The sequence below is a fragment of the Chiloscyllium plagiosum genome, unplaced genomic scaffold (assembly GCF_037043375.1).
Source record: "Chiloscyllium plagiosum isolate Xiang-an unplaced genomic scaffold, Cpla_swu_hap1 HiC_scaffold_27, whole genome shotgun sequence".
Lineage (NCBI taxonomy): Eukaryota > Metazoa > Chordata > Chondrichthyes > Orectolobiformes > Hemiscylliidae > Chiloscyllium > Chiloscyllium plagiosum.
The window spans coordinates 41,419,882-41,443,392 of record NW_028270165.1 but is presented as its reverse complement, the minus strand read 5'-3'; the positions used below and the strand labels follow the sequence as shown (position 1 = coordinate 41,443,392).

The 23,511-nt window shown below is 45.6% G+C and overlaps 1 long non-coding RNA gene and 1 pseudogene across 2 annotated transcripts in view; one reads left to right on the top strand and one right to left on the bottom strand.

Moving 5' to 3' along the window:
- LOC148143745 (uncharacterized) overlaps window positions 1–23,511 on the top strand; it is a 52,665-nt pseudogene that overhangs the window by 5,845 nt on the left and 23,309 nt on the right. Inside the window, exons 2-3 of the transcript XR_015751309.1 lie at window positions 214–1,652; window positions 7,624–7,693. The product of XR_015751309.1 is annotated as an uncharacterized LOC148143745 (transcript). The remainder of the gene's footprint in view (window positions 1–213; window positions 1,653–7,623; window positions 7,694–23,511) is intronic.
- On the bottom strand, window positions 3,468–5,181 carry LOC148143746 (uncharacterized). Its single transcript, XR_015751310.1, has 2 exons — window positions 4,708–5,181; window positions 3,468–4,083 (listed from the first exon to the last, which is right to left on the bottom strand). It is a non-coding gene; the product is annotated as an uncharacterized LOC148143746 (long non-coding RNA).

Genomic DNA, 23,511 nt, shown 5'->3' with positions numbered 1-23,511 from the left:
CTTTCATATTAAGTTTGAACTTATACAGTGACAAAGTCACCTTGTTGGTTGCCCCGTAAGAATTAGAGTGGAGTGAAAACAGGGGGAGAGAGAGTGGGATGGTGTTTTCAATTTTGTGGAATAAGAAAAGAATATTCTGCAGAAAGTAGAATTGCTTGTTCTGAATTTCTACCCTGCACTGACAGTGATGAATTTTATAATTTGTTTTTGCAGCGTATTTGAAGATCTGAAGACAGAAGTTTCAAAATGAACAGGTGGAAGCGTTATGCCGGAAACATTGACTCTCTGCTCCTCGGATGCTGCCGGACCTGCTGTGCTTTCCCAGTGCTGCGCTTTTTGACTCTGACTCCAGTGACTGCAGTCCTCACTTTGACATCAATGTCTGATAGTCACCCAATCCATCAGGACCGCAACAATTTTCAACTATGATTCTGTGAGAAGGAAACAAGCTTTTTGGTTCTTGTTTGAGTACTTTTTCAGCATCAGTGGGACTGGATGAGAGACCCTACTGTTGCAGCGCACTGAGCGTGGAGCGTGTAACAGCTATACGGCCTGAAAACAGGAATTCACAGTGGGGAGGGGCTGTACAAGTGTTTGCGTATAGCTGAAGCTTCAGCCATGGAGAAACCAGAGGAATCCCGTACTGTGGAGAAACCATGGAAGTGTGGTAACTGTGGGAAAGGCTTTTGTGCCCCGTCTGCCCCAGAGGCTTATCAGCGCAGCCACACCGGGGAGAGGCCATTCTCCTGCCCAGTCTATAGGAAGGCCTTCAGCAAATCCTCCGACCTGCTAAAGCACCACCAGATCCACAGAGGGGAGAGGCCATTCAGCTGCCGAGTACGGCAAGGCCTTCAGCAATTCCACCACCCTGTTAACCCACAAGCGGGTCCAGGCAGGGGAGAGGCCCTTCAGCTGCTCAGAGTGTGGGAAGGCCTTCAGCAATTCCTCCGACCTGCTGAAGCACCAGCGGGTCCACACAGGGGAGAGGCCATTCTCTTGCCCTGACTGCGGACAGGCCTTCGGTGATTCCTCTGCCCTGCTGACCCACCGGCGGGTCCACACAGGGGAAAGGCCCTTCAGCTGTCCCAACTGCGGGAAGGCCTTCAGCAAATCCTCTGACCTGCTGAAGCACCAGCGGGTCCACACGGGGGAGAGGCCGTTCTCCTGCCCGGAGTGTGGGAAGGCCTTCAGCTATTCCTCTGCCTTGCTGGCCCACCGGCGGGTCCACACCGGGGAAAGGCCCTTCAGCTGCCCCGAGTGTGGGAAGGCCTTCAGCAGTTCCTCCTACAGGCTGAACCACCAACGGGTTCACACGGGTGAAAGGCCTTTCAGCTGCTTAGAGTGCGGGAAAGCCTTCAGCAATTCCTCTAACCTGCTGACCCACCGGCGTGTCCACACACAGGAGAAACCCTTCAGCTGTCCCGAGTGAGGGAAGGCCTTCAACAGTTCCTCCCAACTGCTGACCCATCAGCGGGTCCACACAGGGGAGAGGCCGTTCCCCTGTACAGTGTGTGGGAAGGCTTTTAGCAATTCCTCCAACCTGTTGAACCACCAGCGGGTCCACACGGGCGAGACGCCCTTCACCTGCTCTCAGTGTGGGAAGGGTTTCACCCGCTCCTTCAACCTGCGGAGCCACCAGCGAGTTCACGAGGATTGAAGGAGCAATGGGTTGGAGGGGTTGGTGGTGGCGGTGTTGGGTGTGGAGAGTGTGTGCGCTTTGACCGTGAGCTGTTTTTAAAAAAAAAACTACTTTTTCTATGCCTTTTTGCTGGGGGGAATCTGAAGCTGTAACAAAGTTGGCTCACAGTAAAGTTTACCTGAACTTAACGTCAGGCTCAGGTTCTCATTGAAAGCTTTGAGCTCCAAATGGTTTTTGTTTTAAAGCTGCTCATTTCTTTCAGCCTCCTGCACTAAGTTCCCAATGTCGTGTATCAATGGAGCAGTGAATGAGTAGCTACTATCGTTAGAAATTGTACATTTTTCAGGCTGTAATGAGTACTGCACCATTTCATCAGTATTGTAAAGATTACTGGCAGCAGTAAAGGGTGTGGGCTGTGTTCACTAGAAACGACGTGGAGGAGTCGGTGTTGGACTGGGGTGGGTAAAGTTAAAAATCATAGTTAAGTTAAAAAGCACCAAGATATAGTCCAACAGGTTTATTTGGATGCACTAGCTTCCAGAGCACTGCTCCTTCATCAGGTAGCTGTGGAGCAGGATCATCAGACACAGAATTTAAAGCAAAAGATCACAGTGTCATGCAACAGAAATGATATATTGAAAAAAACCTGGATTGCTGTTAAGTCTTTCATCTTTTAGAATGGGTTGCAGGTTTTGCTTCATTAATGTATAAATCCCAGAACATTTTTTAAGTCAGTCTCGAGATGACTTAAGGTTTTATAAAAATAGGTGACATCTCAGCTCTCACAATGTATGAAAGGTGTGAAGTTTGAATGTGTCTGTATCCGAATCTTGAATCAGACTGGTTCTATTACCAAAGTAGGAATTTATAAAATAATACATGGATTGACTACCTGCCGATTTCTGCTCAAAGCGCACATCGAATGTATCTGCAAATGCAAATTCACCACATCGACCCATATGTATGTGTTTGCAAGTGTGCATGCTTGGTAACGTTTGTCTGTGTGATGGAGTATAAGCCTCTGAGAAGGACAGAATAGTGACAGACATCATCTCTGTTCTCTGCAGTTGGCAGCAGGAGGCCAGATGGCATCAGGATTCAGGAACCAACGTGCTCAGGGCTGGAGAAGTGGGAAAGGGAGGCTGCAGTGGGTGTGGTTCAACAATGTCAGGAGGAGACAGCCAGTCAGAAACAACAAAGACAAAGCAGAACCCCAAAGCTATGGGCAGCACAGTGACTCTGTGGCTAGTGCTGCTGCCTCACATTGCCAGGGACCTGGGTTTGATTCCAGCCTCTGGGGACTGTCTGTGTGGACTTTGTGCATGGTTTACCTCTGGGTGCTGTGGTTTCTACCCACAGTCCAACAATCTGCAGTTTAGAGTAATAAGTCAGGGGGAGCTGCAGAGCTATATGGTAGGTGAGTTGGTCTGGTGGGAAGCTGGTTGGAAGTTTGGTGTGAATTAGATAGGTCAAATAGCCTGCAGGGATTATATGATTCTGCTACCATGACCACGTGTATATTGAGAAGTGACTGCTGTGGTCCTGGGAAAGGTGGGATTTGTGGTGTCGCTGCCCGCTGTCCATTCTCTCCCTGTCCCCCCAACTCTTGTCCATTTTCTCTCTCTCAACCCCCAGCCATTCTCTTTCCCTTTTTCCCCCAGCACCTGTTATTTCTTGTGCCTCAAGACTTCTTTGATTGCTGTATCAAGACTTTCTAAGAAAAGAGAGAGAATGGATGTTGATGAGTCTATATGAGAGATGGGGGTGTATGAGAAATGGCTGATCTTTAAAATGAAGAATAGCTAAAATTATATATTCAGAAACATCATTAAAGCATCTTCAATTTTATTAAAAAGCTGCAGACACCTTTCTGAACCTGCATTGAAATATGTGCAGTTAGGCCACAGTTGAGTACAGGCTGTAATGGGTGAATGGCATATTCCTAGTCTTGTGATATAGGTTCCAACTATGTAGAACAAGAGTCACAGAGTTAGCAACGGACTGCTTATGCTCTTCGGTGTCAGCAAAAATCTGCGCATACTCCTAGATTTCTGCACAAACGGTTTGCCACCTTCTTTTGATGGACCAATAGAGAGCCCTGGAGAATCGGAAAGAGACTGGACCTCCTGCCATTCAGAGCTCCCCATTCTCTGAATGCGGAAGTTGGACAATGAGCTTTGAAAGCTGCTAATCTCTCCCTGAACAATGGTTGAGCTTCACCCCAGACTGCAACTTCATTCCTCTGTCCAACATCTGTGAGTACAGCACTCTCTTTTCCGTTTACTTGTTTTGCATTCTGGGCTTCAATTGTTGACTTACAGCAAGTGAAAGGAAAGGGAGTGAATCTAGGGAGGGGACGGACTACGGAAACGTTGGTCCAGGTCGTTCTCAGTCGGCAAACACATGGCAATTGCATTAGCACAAATGTGATAATATAGCCTTTACTGTGGAATAAAAAGCAGAAAGGAGTTGCATTGTTAAAAGTGACACATTGGGATGTGAAGGAAGTGAGGACTGCAGATGCTAGAGATTAAGAGTCAAAGTGTGGCGCTGGAAAAGCACAGCAGGTCAGACAGTATCCGAGGACCAGGAGAGTCAACATTTCAGACATGAGCCCTTCATCAGGAATGATGTGTGATGTACAAAAGGCCTTCTACAGGCCGCCTCCTTGCGAAACGTTTCAGAGAACACCTCTGGGACTCCCGGACCAACCAACCCAACCACCCTGTGCCTCAACACTTTAACTCCCCCTCCCACTCCACCAAGGACATGCAGGTCCTTGGACTCCTCCATCGCCAGACCATAGCAACACGACAGCTGGAGGAAGAGTGCCTCATCTTCTGCCTAGGAACCCTCCAACCTAAAGGGATCAATTCAGATTTCTCCATTTTCCTCATTTCCCCTCCTCCCACCTTGTCTCAGTCCCAACCCTCGAACTCAGCACCACCTTCCTAACCTGCAATCTTCTTCCTGACCTCTCCGCCCCCACTCCAGTCTATCACCCTCACCTTAACCTCCTTCCACCTATCGCATTACCAATGCCCCTCCCCCAAGTCCCTCCTCCCTACCTTTTATCTTGGCACACTCTCCTCATTCCTGAAGAAGGGCTCATGCCCGAAACGGCGATTCTCCTGCTCTTTGGATGCTGCCTGACCTGCTGCACTTTTCCAGCAACACATCTCCGGCTCTGATCTCCAGCATCTGCAGACCTCACTTTCTCCCCAAGTGATATATTAGCAAGAGGAGTTGAGTTCAGAAGTGGGGATGTCTTCCTGCAGTTGTGAAGGGTCATTGAATATATTCAAGGCTGAATTCATCTGATTTTTGAACAAAGTGGATGGTGATGGGGGAAAGTTTAAAAAAAAAAGTTTTTAAGACCAGTACAGAATAGTTCCAAAGTAATACAGAACAGAAACAGACCCTTCAGTCCAACTAGTCCATGCTGACTATATTCACAAACGAACCTAGTCCCATCTAGTTTGACCTATATCCCTCCAAACCTTTCCTATTAATGTACTTATCCAAATGTCTTAAATGTTGACAGTTCCTGCATCCACCATTTCTCAGAACATTGAAAGAGTGTGATTCCACATGTAAACCAAAAGAAAAAGGTGCTCTTCATGTCTTTTTTTAAAAATCTTTCTCCTCTCACCTTAAAAATGTACTCCTTAATCTTGAAACCCCCACCCGAAGGAAACAGCATCTGCCATGCACATCAATATCCCTTCTTGACTTTATAAACTAAGGTCACCTCTCAACCTCTTGTGCTGCAGTGAAAAATGTCCCAGCATATCCACCTCGATGTAGGTATATTCATATCCAGTTATGATCTGTTCAATGCTGGTGCAGTCCCGAAAGACCAAATGGCCTACTCCTGCTCCCAATTCTCACCCTCATGAGTCTAAGGACAGCAAGAGACCATAAAACATTGGAGCACAAAATTAGGCTATTCAGCCCATCAGGTATCTTCATACCATTCAATCGTGGCTGATAGGTTTCTCAATCCCATTCTCCCGCTTTCTCCCTGTAACTCTCGATCCCCTTGATACTCGACAGCCTATCTATCTCAGTCTTAAATATCCTCAGTGACCTGGCCTGCTCAGCCTTCTGTGGCAATGAATTCAATAGATTCGCCACTCTCTGGTTGAAAGGTTCCTCCTTATCTCTGTTCGAAAAGGTCTTCCCTTTACTCGAAGGCTGGGGCCTCGGTCTCTAGTCTCTTCTGTCAGTGAAAACATCTTCCGAACGTTCACTCTGCCCTGGCCGTTCAGTATGTTTCAATTAGACCTCCCCTGTGTGGGGGCCTGTGTTATGGACTAAACCAGACCATGCAAAACATTCTTAAGCAGGCAGCCCCACACCATAACTTTGCAATTTGTTTCAGTAAGTGTACAGTAAAAATTACCTGGAGTAAGTTAGCTTGGTTGATTACTAGATTTTAAAACAGACAATAATTATTCACAAAATTACACAATTAAACACAAAGATCAGAATAAAGAACCCCTACAGAACTCAGCCTATCCAACTAGACTTAATTATGCTGTTCGAATATATACAACAGTCCCAATAAGCAAACTCAATTTGAAAACCAGTATAAATAGAACACATACTTACAGATTGAAGTTGAGAGGCAGAAAAGAGAGAGAAAGTTTCCACACAGCTCCCTGTTGAATTTCCAACCAGTTTGAAAGTTGACTACGCCCCCTTTTTTAAAAAAAATACAGGTCACTTCTAAAATATGACCATGTTGGCCTGAAATCTCATCAGTTTACATATAAACAAAAGGCCTCTTAAAATCCTTTTCATCTCAATACCAAACCAGACTGATCGGAGATTGACCCAGTTTATTACCCCTCTGGGAAAAAAGTCAAAGACACAGTCTCCTTGAGCCAAGGAACATCTTTTAGGAAAAAAAGGTACTAGCTTTGTGACACCTGTTAATCAGCAAGAACCAGACACTTCAGGATGAGGTACAGCAGGGATTAGGTTCAACAAAGTGAGAATGGAGGCAGTGAGAGAGGATATGGGGCCTCTGGAAGGTAGGATAAAATGGCTGAAGGAGCTGCACAAGATGGCTTCTGCTTTGCTACGTGACGAGCTGCTGCTTGTGTCTATAGCTGTATAAACAACTAACTACTAAAACCACTAGAATGCAGAAGTAGACCAATGAGAAAGTACTAACCACACTCTGCAAGCTGCAAGTCCTTTGTATCTCAAGATAAAGATGACCTAACCTTTATGACAACTTGTTTACCAATTATCATAAGAGTCAGAGATGTACAGCATGGAAACAGACCCTTCGGTCCAACCCGTCCAGATATCCCAACACAATCGAGTCCCACCTACCAGCACCCAGCCCATATCCCTCCAAACCCCTCCTATTCATCCAAATGCCTTTTCAAATGTTACAATTATATCAGCCTCCACCACTTCCTCTGGCAGTTCATTCCATACACGTACCACCCTCTGCGTGAAAAGGTTGCCCCTTAGGTCTCTTTTATATCTTTCCCCTCTCACCCTAAACCTATGCCCTCTAGTTTTAGACTCCCTGACCCCAGGGAAAAGACTTTGTCTATTAATTCTATCCATGCCTCTCATGATTTTGTAAACTTCTATAAGGTCACCCCTCAACCTCCGATGCTCCAGGGAAAACAGCCCCAGCCTGTTCAGCCTTTCCCTAAAGCTCAAATCCTCCAGCTCTGGCAACATCCTTGTAAATCTTCTCTGGATCCTTTCAAGTTTCACAACATCTTCCCGATAGGAAGGAGACCAGAACTGCATGCAATATTCCAACAGTGACCTAACCAATGTCCTATACAGCCGCAATATGACCTTGGAGTGTGGAACCTGAAACAGCCCGGAAAGAGGAATTCACGGCATGAAGTTGCTATACACTCACTCACTTGTATGCGGCTGAAGCTTTGGCCATGGAGAAACCTGAGGAATCCTGCCCCATGGAGAAACCATGGAAGTGTGGCAACTGCGGGAAAGGCTGTTCCTCTGCACAGAGTGCAGGAAGGCCTTCAGCAAGTTATTTGTTCTGTTGAGGCACCAGTGGGTCCACACTAGGGAGAGGCCTTCAGCTGCCCAGAGTGTGGAAAGGGCTTTACCCATGCCTGTGCCCTGCCGACCCACAGCAATATGGTTGACTCAAGACTGCCCCATCCGGGCAAATGAGTGGGGAGAAACTGACTCGGATGCAGTGTATGGGATGAAATTGCTGGGTGAGGCAATACCTCCTCCGGGTTACGGTTGTACCAAGGATGCAATTACAAAGGGACAACTCGGTGGCGACCAATAGTAAAGAAAGTGAGTGGGGAGTGTGTGAGCTTTGACCTTGAGCTGTTTAAAAAACAGCTATCTTTTCTGTGCCTTTTTGTTGAGGAGATCTGAAGCTGTAACAAAGTTGGGTTGCAATAAAGGTTACCTGAACTTATCGCCGGGCTCAGACTCTCATTGAAAGCTTTGAATTCCAAGGAGTTTTGTTTTAAAGCTGATCCTTTCTTTCAGCCTCCTGCACTGAATTTCCAATGTCATGTATCAGCAGGAGCAGTGAATGAGTTCCTAGTTTTGTTTGAAATTGTAAGTTTTTCAGGAGTGCAGAGTGCTTCGCTTCATCAGCATTGTAATGTTTCCTGGCAACACCAGGAGGTGTGGGCTGTGTTCACTAGAAATGTTGTGGAGGTGCCGGTATTGGACTGGGGTGGGTAAAGTTAAAAATCACAACACCAGGTTACAGTCCAACAGGTTTATTTGGAAGCACTAGCTTTTGGAGCGCTGCTCCTTCATCGGGGAGCTGTAGTGCATGATCATAAGACAGAGATTTTATAGAAAAAGATCAGAGTGTCATGCAACTGATAGGATATATTGAACAACCCTAGGTTGCTACTCAGTCTTTCCTCTTTTAGAACGGGTTGCAGGTTTCAGTTAATTAATATGTAAATCCCAGAACATAGAGTCACAGAGATGTACAGCATGGAAACAGACCCTTCGGTCCAACTTGTCCATGCCGACCAGATATCCTAACCCAATCTAGTCCCACTTGCCAGCACCTGGCCCATATCCCACCAAACCCTTCCTATTCATATACCCTTCCAAATGCCTCTTAAATGTTGCAATTATACCAGCCTCCATCACATCCTCTGGCAGCTCATTCCATACACGTACCATTCTCTGCGTGAAAAAGTTGCCCCTTAGGTCTCTTTTATATCTTTCCCCTCTCACCCTAAACCTATGCCCTCTAGTTTTGGACTCCCCGACCCCTGGGAAAAGACTTAGTCTATTTACCCTATCCATGCCCCTCAATTTTGTAAACCTCTATAAGGACACCCCTCAACCTCCAACTCTCCGGGGAAAACAGCCCCAGCCTGTTCAGCCTCTCCCATAGCTCAAATCCTCCAACTTTGGCAACATGCTTGTAAATCTTTTCTGAACCCTTTCAAGTTTCACAACATCTTCCCGATAGGAAGGAGACCAGAATTGCACGCAATATTCCAACAATGCCCTACCAATGTCCTGTACAGCCGCAACAGGACCTCCCAACTCCTGTACTCAATACTCTGACCAATAAAAGAAAGCATACCAAATGCCCTCTTCACTATCCTATCTACCTGCGACTCCACTTTCAAGGAGCTATGAACCTGCACTCCGAGGTCTCTTTGTTCAGCAACACTCCCTAGGACCTTACTATTAAGTGTTTCGATCAGAGTGGCGCTGGAAAAGCACAGCAGGTCAGGTAGCATCCAAGGAACAGGAAAATCAACGTTTCAGGCAAAAGCCCTTCATCAGGAATACAGCTTTATTCCTGATGAAGGGCTTTTGTCTGAAACATCGATTTTCCTGTTCCTCGGATGCAGCCTGACTTACTGTGCTTTTCCAGCACCACTCTGATCGAAACTCTGGTTTCCAGCATCTGCAGTCCTCACTTTTGCCTAGTTGATCCTTACCATGAAGTGTATAATCCTGCTAAGATTTGTTTTCCCAAAATGCAGCACCTCACATTTATTTTAATTAAACTCCATCTGCCACTTCTCAGTCCATTGGCCCATCTGGTCAAGATTCTGTTGTAATCTGAGGTAACCCTCTTTGCTGTCCACTACACCTCCAATTTTGGTGTCATCTGCAAACTTACTAACTGTTCCTCTTATGCTTACATCCAAAATCATTTATGTAAATGACAAAAAGTAGAGGACCCAGCACTGATCCTTGTGACACTCCACTGGTCACAGGCCTCCAGTCTGAAAAACAATCCTCCACCACCACCCTCAGTCTTCTACCTTTGGAGCCAGTTCTGTATCCAAATGGCTAGTTCTCCCTGTATTCTGTGAGATCTAACCTTGCTAATCAGACTCCCATGGGCAACCTTGTCGAATGCCTTACTGAAGTCCATATACATCACATCTATCACTATGCCCTCATCAATCCTCTTTGTTACTTCCTCAAAAAACTCAATCTGACTATCCCTAATCAGTCATTGCCTTTCCAAATACATGTACATCCTGTCCCTCAGGATTCCCTCCAACAACTTGCCCACCATTGATGTCAGGCTCACTGGTCTATAGTTCCCTGGCTTGTCCTTACCACCCTTCTTAAACAGTGGCAACACGTTAGCCAACCTCCAGTCTTCTGGCACCTCACCTGTTGACGATCAACGGTACAAATATTTCAGCAAGAGGCCCAGCAATCACTTCTCTAGCTTCCCACAGAGTTCTAGGGTACACCTGATCAGGTCCTGGGAATTTATCCACTTTTAGGTGGTTTCAAGACATGCAGCATTTTCTCCTCTGTAATATGGACATTTTGCAAGATGTCACCATCTATTTCCCTACAATCTATATCTTCTATATCCTTTTCCACAGTAAATACTGATGCAAAATACTAACTTAGTATCTCCCCCATTTTCTGCCGCTCCACACAAAGACCGCCATGCTGATCTTTGCGGGGCCCTATTCTCTCCCTAGTTACCCTTTTGTCCATATATATATATATATATATGTAAAAACTCTTTGAATTCTCCTTAATTTTACTTGCCAAAGCTATCTCATGTCCACTTTTTGCCCTCCTGATTTCCCTCTTAAGTATACTTCTACTTCCTTTATTCTCTAAGGATTCACTATACATAACATATGCTTCCTTTTTCTTAACCAAACCCTCAATTTCTTTCGTCATCCAGCATTCCTTATACCTACCAGCCTTTCCTTTCACCCTAACAGGAATATCCTTTCTCTGGATTCTCACTATCTCATTTCTGAAGGCTTCCCATTTTCCAGCCGTCCCTTTACCTGCGAACATCTGTCCCCAGTCAGTTTTGAAAAGTTCTTGCCTAATGCCGTTACAATTGGCTTTTCTCCAATTTACAATCTGGTCAATCCTTTTCCATCATTATTTTAAATCTAATAGAATTATGGTCGCTGGCTCCAAAGTGCTCCCCCACTGACACCCCAGTCACCTGCCCTGCCTTATTTCCCAAGAGTAAGTCAAGGTTTGCACCTTCTCTAGTAGGTACATCCGCATACAGAATCAGACAATTGTCTTGTACACACTTGACAAATTCCTCTCCATCTAAACACTTAACACTATGGCAATCCCAGTCTATGTTTGGAAAGTTAAAATCCCCTATCATTACCACCCTATTTTTCTTATAGATAACTAAGATCTGCTTACAAGTTTGTTTCTCAATTTCCCTCTGACTATTAGGGGGTCTATAATACAATCCCAATAACGTTATCATCCCTTTCTTATTTCTCGGTTCCACCCAAATAACTTCCCTAGATGTATTTCCGGTAATATCCTCCCTCAGCACAGCTGTAATGTTATCCCTTGCTAAAACAAGGGTGGGCAGGACTTGTACAGTTAATGGTAGGGCCCTGCTGTAAAACAGAGAGACATGGGGGAGCAGGAGTTCAGGTACATAGTTCTTTGAAATTTGCATCACTGGTAGATAGGGTGGCTAAGAAGGCATTTAGCACAAATGCCTTCATTGTTCACGCTGTTGAGTTTCTGAGTTGAGACATCATGTAGAGATTGTACAGAATGTTGGTGAGGCCATTTTAGAGTACTGAGTACAGTTCTGGTGACCCTGTAATAGGAAGAACTCTATTAGAGAGGGTTTGGTAAAGATTTACCAGAACGTTACCAGGACTGGAGGGTTTGAGTTATAAGGAGAGGGTGGAGCACAGGAGGTTGAGGGGTGACCTCATTGAGATTTATAAAATCTGAGGAGTGGAGGTAAGGATTATAGCAAAGGGCTGTTCCTTAGCATCGGGATACTCAAAACGGTGGGGCATATTGTTTTAACGTGAGAGGAGGGAGATTTAAAAGGAACCTGAAGGGCAACGTTTTGACAGTGTTGTTTGCATGTGGAATGAACTTGCTGAGGATGTGGTAGATGCAGGTACAGCTACAACATTTAAACGACATTTAGATGGGTACATGAAGAGAAAGGTTTAGAGGGATATGGGCCAAATACAGGCAAATGGAACTAGTTTAATTTGGGAATTCTGGTCGGTATGAAGGGGTTGGACCATACTGTAAACCTCTATGAACCAGAAATGATCTTATTCACAGAGACCTGGGTTCAATTCCCGATTCAGACGACTGACTGTGTGGAGTTTGCACATTCTCCCCGTGTCCGCGTGGGTTTCCTCCGGGTGCTCCGGTTTCCTCCCACAGTCCAAAGATGTGCAGGTCAGGTGAATTGGCCATGCTAAATTGCCCGTAGTGTTAGGTAAAAGGGGTAAATGTAGGGGAATGGGTGGGTTGCGCTTCGGCGGGTCGGTGTGGACTTGTTGGGCCGAAGGGCCTGTTTCCACACTGTAAGTAATCTAATCTAATCTAATCTAAACCAGTAGAATTCTGAAAGGGGCTTGACAGGATAGATGCAGATAAAAATTTTCCTTCGTTGGGGGCGTCATAGAATCCTGACAACGTGGAAGCAGGTCATTCGGCCCATCTATTCCATTCTGGCCCTTGATATTGCATCCCACCCATACCTACCCCCTTACTCCGTATTTCCCATGGCTAATCCATCCTAACTTGCACATCCCTGGCAATAGGACTCAGCTGGAGAGGTTCTCACACAATGTCAAAGGCATTGAAACCCATCATTCAGGGAACCCCTAGCTTCTGTCACGACACTACAGATTTCTTACAGAAACTCAGCACCCATGGACCAGTACTCTCAATGTCGGCATCACGGCAACAGCCTTATTACTCAATACCAACAACTGCCAATCTCAGACCACTGTCCTACAACTCATCCACTTTATCCTCGATCACAACATCTTCACCTTTGACAACCAGTTCTTCATCCAGACCATGGAGCCAAATTTGCACCCCAATATGCCAACATTTTTATGCACAGGTTCGAACAAGACGACTTCTCTACGCAGGACCTCCAACCAACACTATACACCAGGTACATTGACGACACTTTCTTCTTCTGGACACATGGAGAGGAGTCACAGAAAAAGCTATACAGTGATATCAACGTGTTCCATCCCACCAAACTCATTTTGGACTATTCTCTACTATCTGTCTCAATCTTGGACACCTGCATCTCCATCAAGGATGGGCAGCAACTCAGCACCACACACAATCTCAAACCCACACATAACCTCACGATGCTACACTTCTCCAGCTTCCACCCAAAACAGCCATCCCCTTATGGACAAGCCCTACGCATACACAGGATCTGTTCAGATGAGGAGGAACGTGACGGGCACTTAGAAGTATTCAGGGATGCTCAACTCATTGGCCGCCGGTTCCAACATGCCATGGTGAACCATGGGAAATGCAGGGTTATAGTTTCATAGAAGCAAGAGTAGGCCATTTGGCTCGCCCAGTCCACTCTGCCATTTATTAAGATCATGGCTGATTTATCCATCGTCTCAGCTCCTCCTCCCTGCATTGTCCCAACTACCCTTGAGTCCCTGACCATGCAAAACCCATCCAACCGTGTCTTCAATATACTTAATGAAGCTGCCTCTACTGCTTCCACAGGCAAAGAATTCCATAGATTCATGACTCTCTGAGAATAGTGGTTCCTCCTAATGTCTGTCCTAAATCTACTCCCCCTAATCTTGAGACCTGGTCTCATCCACCAGCAGAAATGTGTGGATAGGGTAGGGCTGCATTCCACAGTGCAATGAATTCCCATCTCCCACCAAAATCCCGGATGTACTCAGTTGCAGTCTCACAATTGAAAGATTTTACTTCTGCTCCCACTAAGGGCAAAAAAGTCCATTCTTCATAACCACATTTCTGCTTTCACCGAAGACGATTAGAATCATATAGCAAGGAAACAGACCCTTCCGTCCAACCCGTCCGTACCGACCAGATATCCTAATTAATCTCGTCTCATTTGCTAGCATTTGGGCCACATCCCTCTAAACCCTTTCTATTCATGTACTCAGCCAGATGCCTTTTAAAATGTTGTAATTGTACCAGCCTCCTCCACTTCCTCTGTTAGATTGTTCCATACATACACCACCCTCTGCATGAAAAACATGCCTCTCAGGTCCCTTTCCTCACCCACCTTAAACCTATGCCCCTCCTGTTCTGGACTCCCCTACCCTGGGAACAAACCCTATTCACCCTATCCATGCCCCTTAAACTTCTAAAGGTCACCTCAGCCTTGAATGCTCCAGGGAAAACATTGCTAGCCTACTCAGCCTCTCCCTGTAGCTCAAACTCACCAACTCTGGCATCAGCCTTGTAACTCTTTTCAAAACCCTTTCAAAGTTTCACAACATCTTTCCTATAGTAGAGAGACCAGAACTGTATACAGTATTCCAGACCTCCTGTACTGCCTCAACATAACCTCCCAACTCCTATACTCAATCCACTGACCAATAAAGGAAAGCATACCAAACACTTTCTTCACTACCATCCCTACTTGTGACTCCACTTTCAAGGAAAGGAACCTACACTCCCTGTCTCTTGGTTCAGGAACACTCCCCAGGACCTGACCATTTAATGTATAAGTGTAGAAGTCCTGTCCCAGTTTGCCTTTCCAAAATGCAACACCTCACATTTCTCTAAATTAAACTCCATCTACCATTCCTCGGCCCATTGGCCTATCCGATAAATTATAATTCGTAATGAATTCTCTTTCCTCTCTTATTCCTGAGAAGCTGAAAATCTCCATCCCCCACACACTCCCTCCATTTTTATTTTGCTGAACCTCATCCTGAAGGGTCTGGATCATTCCGATGAACAGGTCCACACTCGGAGGATCTAATTGAAACATACAGAATACTGAACAGCCTGGCCAAAGTGGACATTGGGAAGGTGTTTCCACTGGTAGGAGAGACTAGGACTCGATGGCACAGCCTTCGAGTAAAGGGAAAACCTTTCAGAATAGAGGCAAGGAGAAACTTCATCAGCCAGAGAGCAGTGAATCTATGGAATTCATTGCCACAGAAGGCTGTGGAGGACAAGTCACTGAGAAAATTTAAGACGGAGACAGATCGGTTCTTGAGTATCAAGGGGATTGAGCGTTACAGGGAGAAAGTGGAAGAATGGGTTTGAGAAACTCATCAGCCATGATAAAATGATGGAGCAGAGCTGATGGGCAGAATAGCATTATTTCTGCTCCTGTGTCTTGTGGTCTGTTGATGTCCTGGACACAGTGTCAGAATTGGGAGCAGGAGTAGGCCATTTGGTCTTTCGAGCTTGGACCAGCATTGAACAGATCATAACTGGATATGAATCTACTTCCATTTCGGTGGATAGGCTGAGACGTTTTCACTGGAAGTAAGTGAGGGCTGCAGATGCTGGAGATCAGAGTCCAGAGTGCGGTGCTAGAAAAGCACAGGTCAGGCAGCATCTGAAAAGCAGGAAAATCGACGGTTCAGGCATATGTCCTTCATCAGAGCTTATGCCCAAAACGTAGATTTTCCTGCTGCTCGGATGTTGCCTGACCTGCTGTATTTTTCCAGCACCACACCCGTTTTCACTGGACCACAGGAGATTGAGAAGTGACCTTATAGAGGTTTACAAAATCATGAAGGGGATAGATGAGATGAAAGGCAGGGGTCCTTTCCCTTGGGTGGGGGTTTCAAGATTAGAGAGCAATTTTGAAGGAGAGAGGACAAAGGTTTAAAAAGTCATGAGGGGCATGATTTTTTTTTTTAAACAGAGTGGTTTGTGTGGAATGAATGTCCAGAGGAAGTGGTGGATGCAGGTACAGTTACAATGTTTAAAAGGCATTTGGATAAGTACATGAATAGGAAAGGTTTCTGAGGGATATGGGCCAATCTAGGTGAGACTAGTTTAGTTTCAGTACATAGTCAGCATGGATTAGTTGGTCTGAAGGGTCTGTTTCTGTGTTATATGACTAACTGTTCTGTACTGATCTTAAAACCATTTTCTGCTTTCCCCCATAAACATACACTTCTTTGTTGTTCAAAGATCAAGTGAACCTAGCCTTGAATATATTCAATGAGCCCCTAACTGCAGGAAGACATCCCCAATTCTGAACTCAGTTCCTCTTGCTAATGTACCACTTGCTTTGCTCATTGATTGCTGCACCTGTCTGACAACTGGCGATCGCGAGACGCTGAGCCCCCTTTGTACATCCATACATCATTCCTGATGAAGGGCTCATGCTCAAAACATGGACTGTCCTACTCCTCGGATGCTGCCTAACCTGCTGTGCTTTTCCAGCACCACACTTTTCAACTCTGATCTCCAGTATCTGCAGACCTCACCTTCTCCACATCCCAATATATCACCATTTAAACAATGCACCTCCTTTCTGTTTTTTTTTTCACAGCAAAGGCAATAACTTCAAATTGCGGTACTGTATTTGCCATGCGTTTGCCAAATGTGGTCTTCTCTACATCGGGGAGACCAAACGTAAACTTGGGGAATGGTCCACAGCTGAAGCCGCAGAGTCCAAATGGACCTCCCAGTCACCACCCATTTTAATTCCCCTTCCCGACATAATCACTTTAGGCCTCCTGCATTTCCACAACGAACCAAACCGTAAATTAAAGGAACACCTCATCTTCCGCCTGGGCAGCCAACAGCCCGGAGGCCTCAACACCGCGTTTTCCAATTTCAAATAACCTCCCTTTCCATCACCGACTCCCTTCCCAGTCCCTCCCATTCCACTCTTCCTTGCCACCAACCAGATTCCTTCCACCCACTCATCAACCAGGTTGTACCCTCTACCTCTCTCCAGCTATCTCCACTTCACCACCCTGTCCCCAGCACACCTTTGTTCTGCACCTTCCCCTACACCCATCCTCAGTCTGGAACAAGGGTTACACCCGAAACGTCAACTTCTTCACCTCCTGAAGCTACCTGGCTTGCTGCATTCTTCCAGCCTCCTGCCGGTCTATTTTGCCAATTGAGACACAGACCTGGACCAACATTTCCCGAGTCTGCCCCCTCTCTGGATTTGTTCCCTCTCCTTTCAGTTGCTGCAAGTCAACAATTAAACCCCAGAATGAAAAATAAATAGAAAAAGGGGTGAGAAAAGAGTGTTGTATTCACAGATGTTAGACAGAGGAAGGAAGTTGCAGTCTGGGCTGAAGCTCAATCTTCATTCTGAGAGAGTGGAGCAGCAGCAGCTTCAGCTTCAGAAGGTCATGGTCCAGCTTCTGCTTTCAGACAGCAGGGGAGCTCTGGTTGTCAAGAGGACAAGTCACCTTCAGGTTCTCCAGTGCTCCTTACCGGTCCATCAAAAGAAGATCTTGCGCCTTTTCTGCCGACAGCAAGGAACATGCCCAATATTTTGGTGACACCACTGAACACGCGCCCTGCAATATGCTCTGTGGCGATACTAGTGTTACTGACAGATATTAAGTGTCCAAATACCAAGAGGAGAAAAAAAAGGATAGAGCCACAATTTTTTTTTCCCCCACATGGCTTGACATTTTATTGTTTTGGCATTTTGTCTGGCTGCTCAATCTCTGTGTTTTCCCCAGTGTAGCGGTAAAGTTCAGAACTAGAGGGCATAGGTTTAGGTTGAGAGCGGAAAGATATAAAAGGTACCTAAGGTGCAACGTTTCCATGCAGAGTGTGGTGCGTGCATGGAAGGAGCTGCCGGAGGAAGTTGTGGAGGCTGGTTCAATTACAACATTTAAAAGGTATCTGGATGGGTATAGGAATAGGAAGAGTTTAGAGGGATATGAGCCAAGTGCTGGCAAATGGGACTAGATTAATTTAGGATATCTCGGAGAAAGTGAGGACTGCAGATACTGGAGATCAGAGTTGAGAGTGTTGGAAAAGCACAGCAGGTCAGGCAACATCCAAGGAGCAGGAGAATTGACATTTTGGGCAGAAGCCCTTCAACAGGAATCTTTTCTGAGGATGTAGAATCTGGGTTGCAGTTCTGGGAAAAGTGAGGCTCTGAGCTTGGGCAGGACTGACTGCAGGTAAAGTAAATGGCTGATAGTGTGCAGTGGAGGATCCAAAAAGAGAATCGTTGGTGAAGGTTTTGGATTTGTAGTGTGTACTGGGTATCCTGTTCAGGTCCAAACTGGGTTAGTCTGAATGTGGTCCGGAGTCCACGTGGGATCAGATGGTTCCATAGCTAAGCAATGAGAAAGGAGATATGGCTGTGGTAGTCAAATTGCTTGAGGACATGGCTGAAGAAATTCTGGGCAGAGGAGAGGACTTGGGGGGGGGGGGGGTTTACAGTGAGAGAGGGACTGTCAGATCTTTGTAGACAGAGGAGGAGAACTTCTTCCAGGTCGGCATCCATGGCAGAGACTTCGCAGTAATGTTGAAATCAACTAGGAGAAAGTGAGGACTGCAGATGCTGGAGATCAGAGGAGAGAGAGTGTAGTGCTGTAAAAGCACAGCAGGTCAGGCAGCACCCGAGGAGCAGGAGAATCAACGTTTCGGGCATAAGCATTTCATTATGATGAAGGGCTTATGCCCGAAACATCGATTCTCCTGCTCCTTGGATGCTGCCTGAGCTGCTGTGTTTATCCAGCACTATACTGTCAACACTAATTTTGGATATCTGGTCAGCATGGACAGGTTGGACCAAAGGGTCAGTACAACTCTATGAGAAGCATACTTTGACAAATTACAAACTACTGTATGTCCTTGTTAACAAGGCTCAGTGCACCACATGCTTTACTAACCATTCTCAACAGGAATGGACTGTCCTCAATGACTGAGGAACATATAAATGCTGGTGCATAATCTCCTTCACTAGTATTTACACACTACCCTAGGGAATTGCACAAGTAATAGCAAAGAGCAAACAGCACAAGGATTTTTAAAAAGTGAGGATAAACAGCACAAGGATTAAAAAAAGTGAGGGTAAAAATCACAAGCCCCAGTAAAAGCAGATGGAAAGTGAGTGTAATATGTCACTATGACAGGACAGGCCCCACATTCCTTCCCCTCCGTCCCCCTCTACAACCTGCCTCACCTTTCACCTCCCGGGCCCAGTACCTTCCAGGTGGCCCCATAGTTGACACAGGGGCCGCCCCACGACCAGTAGAACTCCACCACCCAGGCGGCCGACGAGTTCCCAAGCAGGCCCTTAACCCCATCCGCCTCCAGAATGCTCACCGGCTCCTGCCTGCTGTACAGCCGGCCGGTGTGGCCGTGACCCAGCAGCTGCGCCAGGAAGGCGGCGGTGCCCAGTGACGGGTGTCTGCCCCGGGCCGCACGGCGCCATTTTCCTAACGGCCGCCTCCCGCCGCTTCCCCGCTCGAGCGACTTCTCCTCCCAACCGCCTTCGCCCCCGCGTGATGTCTGCACGGGGAATGGGCGGGGCCGGGGGAGTCTCACCGTCACCAAGCAACAGCCACCTCGCGCTACAACTGCTCATTCACAAAAACAAACTCTCCTGTCTCGCTCTGCAGCTGCAGGGGGGACACTGCCACGTTTCCAGGAGCCCTGTCTACATTGGGAAAGCTCACGGCTCAATTTAAACAGAAATTCCGAAATCTAACGGAACGGCGTCATACTAAATGGGGAAATCTGCATTTTAAAGGGACATGGACATTTTCACGGGCTATTTCTGCAAATAAAGAGATTTAATGGACAAGAGCTCGTGGGTCCACAGTTAAAATGCTTTAAACAACCGTTTTTTTTTATTTCACTGCCTTCCCAGGATACAGAACTTCTCCCATCTGAAATTGTTTGCCCAGAAAAAATATCCAGTAGGAATATGATTATGGAGCTATCAATAAAAATGTCTAATTTGGGTCACCCAACGTTATTAATGGAAGAACATTATCTCTTCAAGGTTCGATTTGCCCATCAAAATTCCTTGAATTTAAGGTGTTCCATTGTTGTTTCAATTATGATCCATTAAAAAGCAATATCCAGTCTCATCTGAGTGCAGAACCAACTCAACTGACTGAACAACCGAAACAACTATTCTGTATGAACTTTAGATGTGACATCCTCTCCCCCTCTCTCTGTTGACCCAATGGGATAACCAGGGCTGGAAGTACCACTCTCAGAATACGATTGTTGATCTACAGTTTGCTTCTGCTGCTGAACATTAGGATTTAAAAGCTGCTAGCCTGATACCGCACAATGCACAAAAACAGACTGTTCATCCGTGTCTGCGCAGAGGATAATTTTCACTTGGAATGGATCACAAAATAACAACTGTTACCAGTCCCACAACTCATTAGTTTCCTGTGGATAAAGTTAAAAATCACAACACCAGATTGGAATCCAACAAGTTTATTTGGAAGCACTAGCTTTCGGAGCGCTGCTCCTTCATCAGGTAGTTGTGGAGAATTAGATTGTGATCCCGGAATTTGTAGCAAAAGAGTCCAGTGTCATGAAAATGTGATACATTAAACAATTTTAAATTAAATCTTCCATCTTTTAGAATGGGTTTCTGCTCTTAATCCCTGAATTTATTTTTAATTACCTTCTCAAGAATGTCATTTAAATGCAGAGTTTTTCTAATAACAGGTGTGAATTCTGTCTGGGTCCCAATGTTGAGTCAGACTGACATTTTTCTTAGAAAAGCTCTGCATTTAAATTACACTCTTGAGAAGGTAATTTAGAGTTTAGGGTGCAAATTAGGGTGGATTGGCTGTGCTAAATTACCTATAGTGCCCAGGGATGTGCAAATTAGGGTGGATGGTCCATGGGAAATATGGAGTAAGGGGGTGAATTTGTATTGGCAGGATTATTCTTGTAGATACATTCAATTTTGCTCAAAGAGCACGCAAACTGCAGGCAGTCAATCCATGTAATATTTTATAAATTCCTACTTTGGAAATAGGACCAGTCTGACTCAAGATTGGGATACTGATAGACTCGAACCTCACACCTTTCAAGCATTGTCTGAACTGAGATGTCACCTATTTTTTATAAAACCTTAAGTCATCTCGAGAATGTGATTTAAAAGATCTATATTAATGAACCAAAACCTGCAACCCATTCTAAAAGATGAAAGAGGTAACAGCAATCTAGGATTGTTCAATATATCCTATCAGTTGCATGACACTGTGATCTTTTGCTAAGAAATCTGTGTCTTATTACCCTGCTCCACAGCTACCTGATGAAGGAGCAGCACTCCAAAAGCGAGTGCTTCCAAATAAACCTGTTGGACGAAACCTGGTGTTGTGAAATATTTAACTCTATCCACCCCACTCCAATACCAGCCCCTCCATATCGTATCTCGTGAACACAGCCCACACCTCCCGGTGCTGCTATTACACTTTACAATGCCAATGAAATGACTTACTCTGCACGTCTGAAAAATTCCCAATTTCTCAAGATACGAGCTACTCATTCACTGCTCCATTTGATATGCGATATTGGAAACTTAGTGCAGCAGCCTGAAAGAAATTAGCAGTTTTAAAACTAAAAACTCTTGGAGCTCAGAGCTTTCAATAAGAATCTGAGCCCGGCAGTAAGTTCGGGTAACCTTTATTGTGAACCAGCTTTGTTACAGCTTCAGAACCCCCCCAGCAAAAAAGCGTAGAAAAATGAACTGCTTTTTAAACAGTTCAAAGCACACACACTCTCCACCCATCCCACCTCACCTTCTTTACTGTTTGTCACCACCAAGCTGTCCCTTTGTAACTGGATCCTTGGTACAGCGTAACTCGAAGGAAGTATTGCCTCACTCAGCAAAAAAAAAATTATCAATTCAGGGTGCAATGCAGCTTCTTGATGAACAACCAGATACGAAATGGTTAACGTCACCAGGAAGGTGGGAGCAAAATGGAACATCAAGACATTAACACCAACACACTTCAGTCAAACATCTCTGCTCCCAGTAAGGGCAAAACATCCTGAAACTCCAGTCTTCACCATCAGATTTCTGCTTTCACAGAAGACGATTAAAGTCATACAGCACGGAAACAGACCCTTCGGTCCAACTTGTCTGTGCCAAACAGGTATCCTAAATTAATCTAGTCCAATTTGCCTGCATGTGGTCCATATCCCTCTAAATCCTTTCTATTCATGTACTCAACCAGAAGAATTTTAAAATTCCCCTCTCACCTCAAACATGTGTCCCTCTAGTTTTGGACTCCCCTACCCTGGGGTAAAGACCTTGGGTATTCACCCTAGCCATGCCCCTTATGAATGTCAACATGGTCACCCCTCAGCCTCCGATGCTCCAGAGATAATATCCCCAGTGTATTCAGCCTCTCCCTGTAGTTTAAACCCTTCAACTCTGGCAACAGCCTTGTCAATCTTTTCTGACCCCTTTCAAAGTTACACAATATCTTTCCAATAACAGGGAGACCAGAAACAAATGCAGTCTTCCAAATATGGCCTGTACAGCTGCAACGTGACTTCCCAATTCCTATACTCAATGCTCTGACCAATAAAGGGAAGCATACCAAATGCTTTCTTCACTATCCTGTCTACAGCAACTCCACCTTCAACAAACTATGAACTTGCACTACAAGGTCCCTTTGTTCTGCAACACCCCTCTTATATGTGTCAGTCCTGCCTGCATTGCTTGACCAAAATGCAAACCATGCATTTTCATCTGCTACTCCTTGGCCATTCAGCCCATCCAATCAATTCTAATTTATAGTGAAGTCTTTTTTTCCCTCTCTTGTTCCCTAGAATTTGAAAATCTCCATCCCACATACTCTCCCTCCATTCTCAGTTTGCTCAACCTAATCACTGCTGTACCACAACCTGCAGGGTCTGGTTCATGCTGGTTAACAGGCCCACACTTGGGGGGAGGGGGGTTCTAATTGAAACATAAACAATACTGAATCCTGAACAGCCTGAATAGAGTGGACATTGGGAAGATGTTTCCATTGGTTGGAGAGACTAGAACCAGTGGGCACAGCCTTAGAGTAAAGGGAAGACCTTGCAGAATGGTGGTGAGTGGTGAATCTATGGAATTCACTGCCACAGAAGGCTGTGGAGGCCTGTCATTGTGGATATTTAGGACTGAGATGGAGACTTTGAATATCCAGGGGATAGAGGGTTACGGGGACAAAGTGAGAGAATGGGGTTGAGAAGCCTATCAGCCATTATTAAATGGCGGAGCAGACTCGATGGGCTGAATGGCCTAATGTCTGCTCCTATGTCCTATGGTCTCTTGCTGTCCTGGACACAGACTGTGAGAACTGGAAGCAGGAGTAACCTATTTGGTCTTTCAAGCCTGCACCAGCATTCAACAGATCATAACTGGATATGAATCAGCCAACATCTACGTGGATGGGCTGGGACATTTTCGCTGGAGCATAGGAGGCTAAGAGGTGACCTTACGGAAGTTTATAAATTCATGAGGGACATAGATGAGGTGACCACCGTGTATCCTTTCCCGAGGGTGGGGGTTTCAAGATTAGGCCGCAAATTTGAAGGGGTGAGGAGAAAGACTTAAAAAAGGCATGAAGGGTACATTTTTTTGCATAGAGTGGTTTGTGTGTGTAATGAATGTCCAGAAGAAGTGGTGG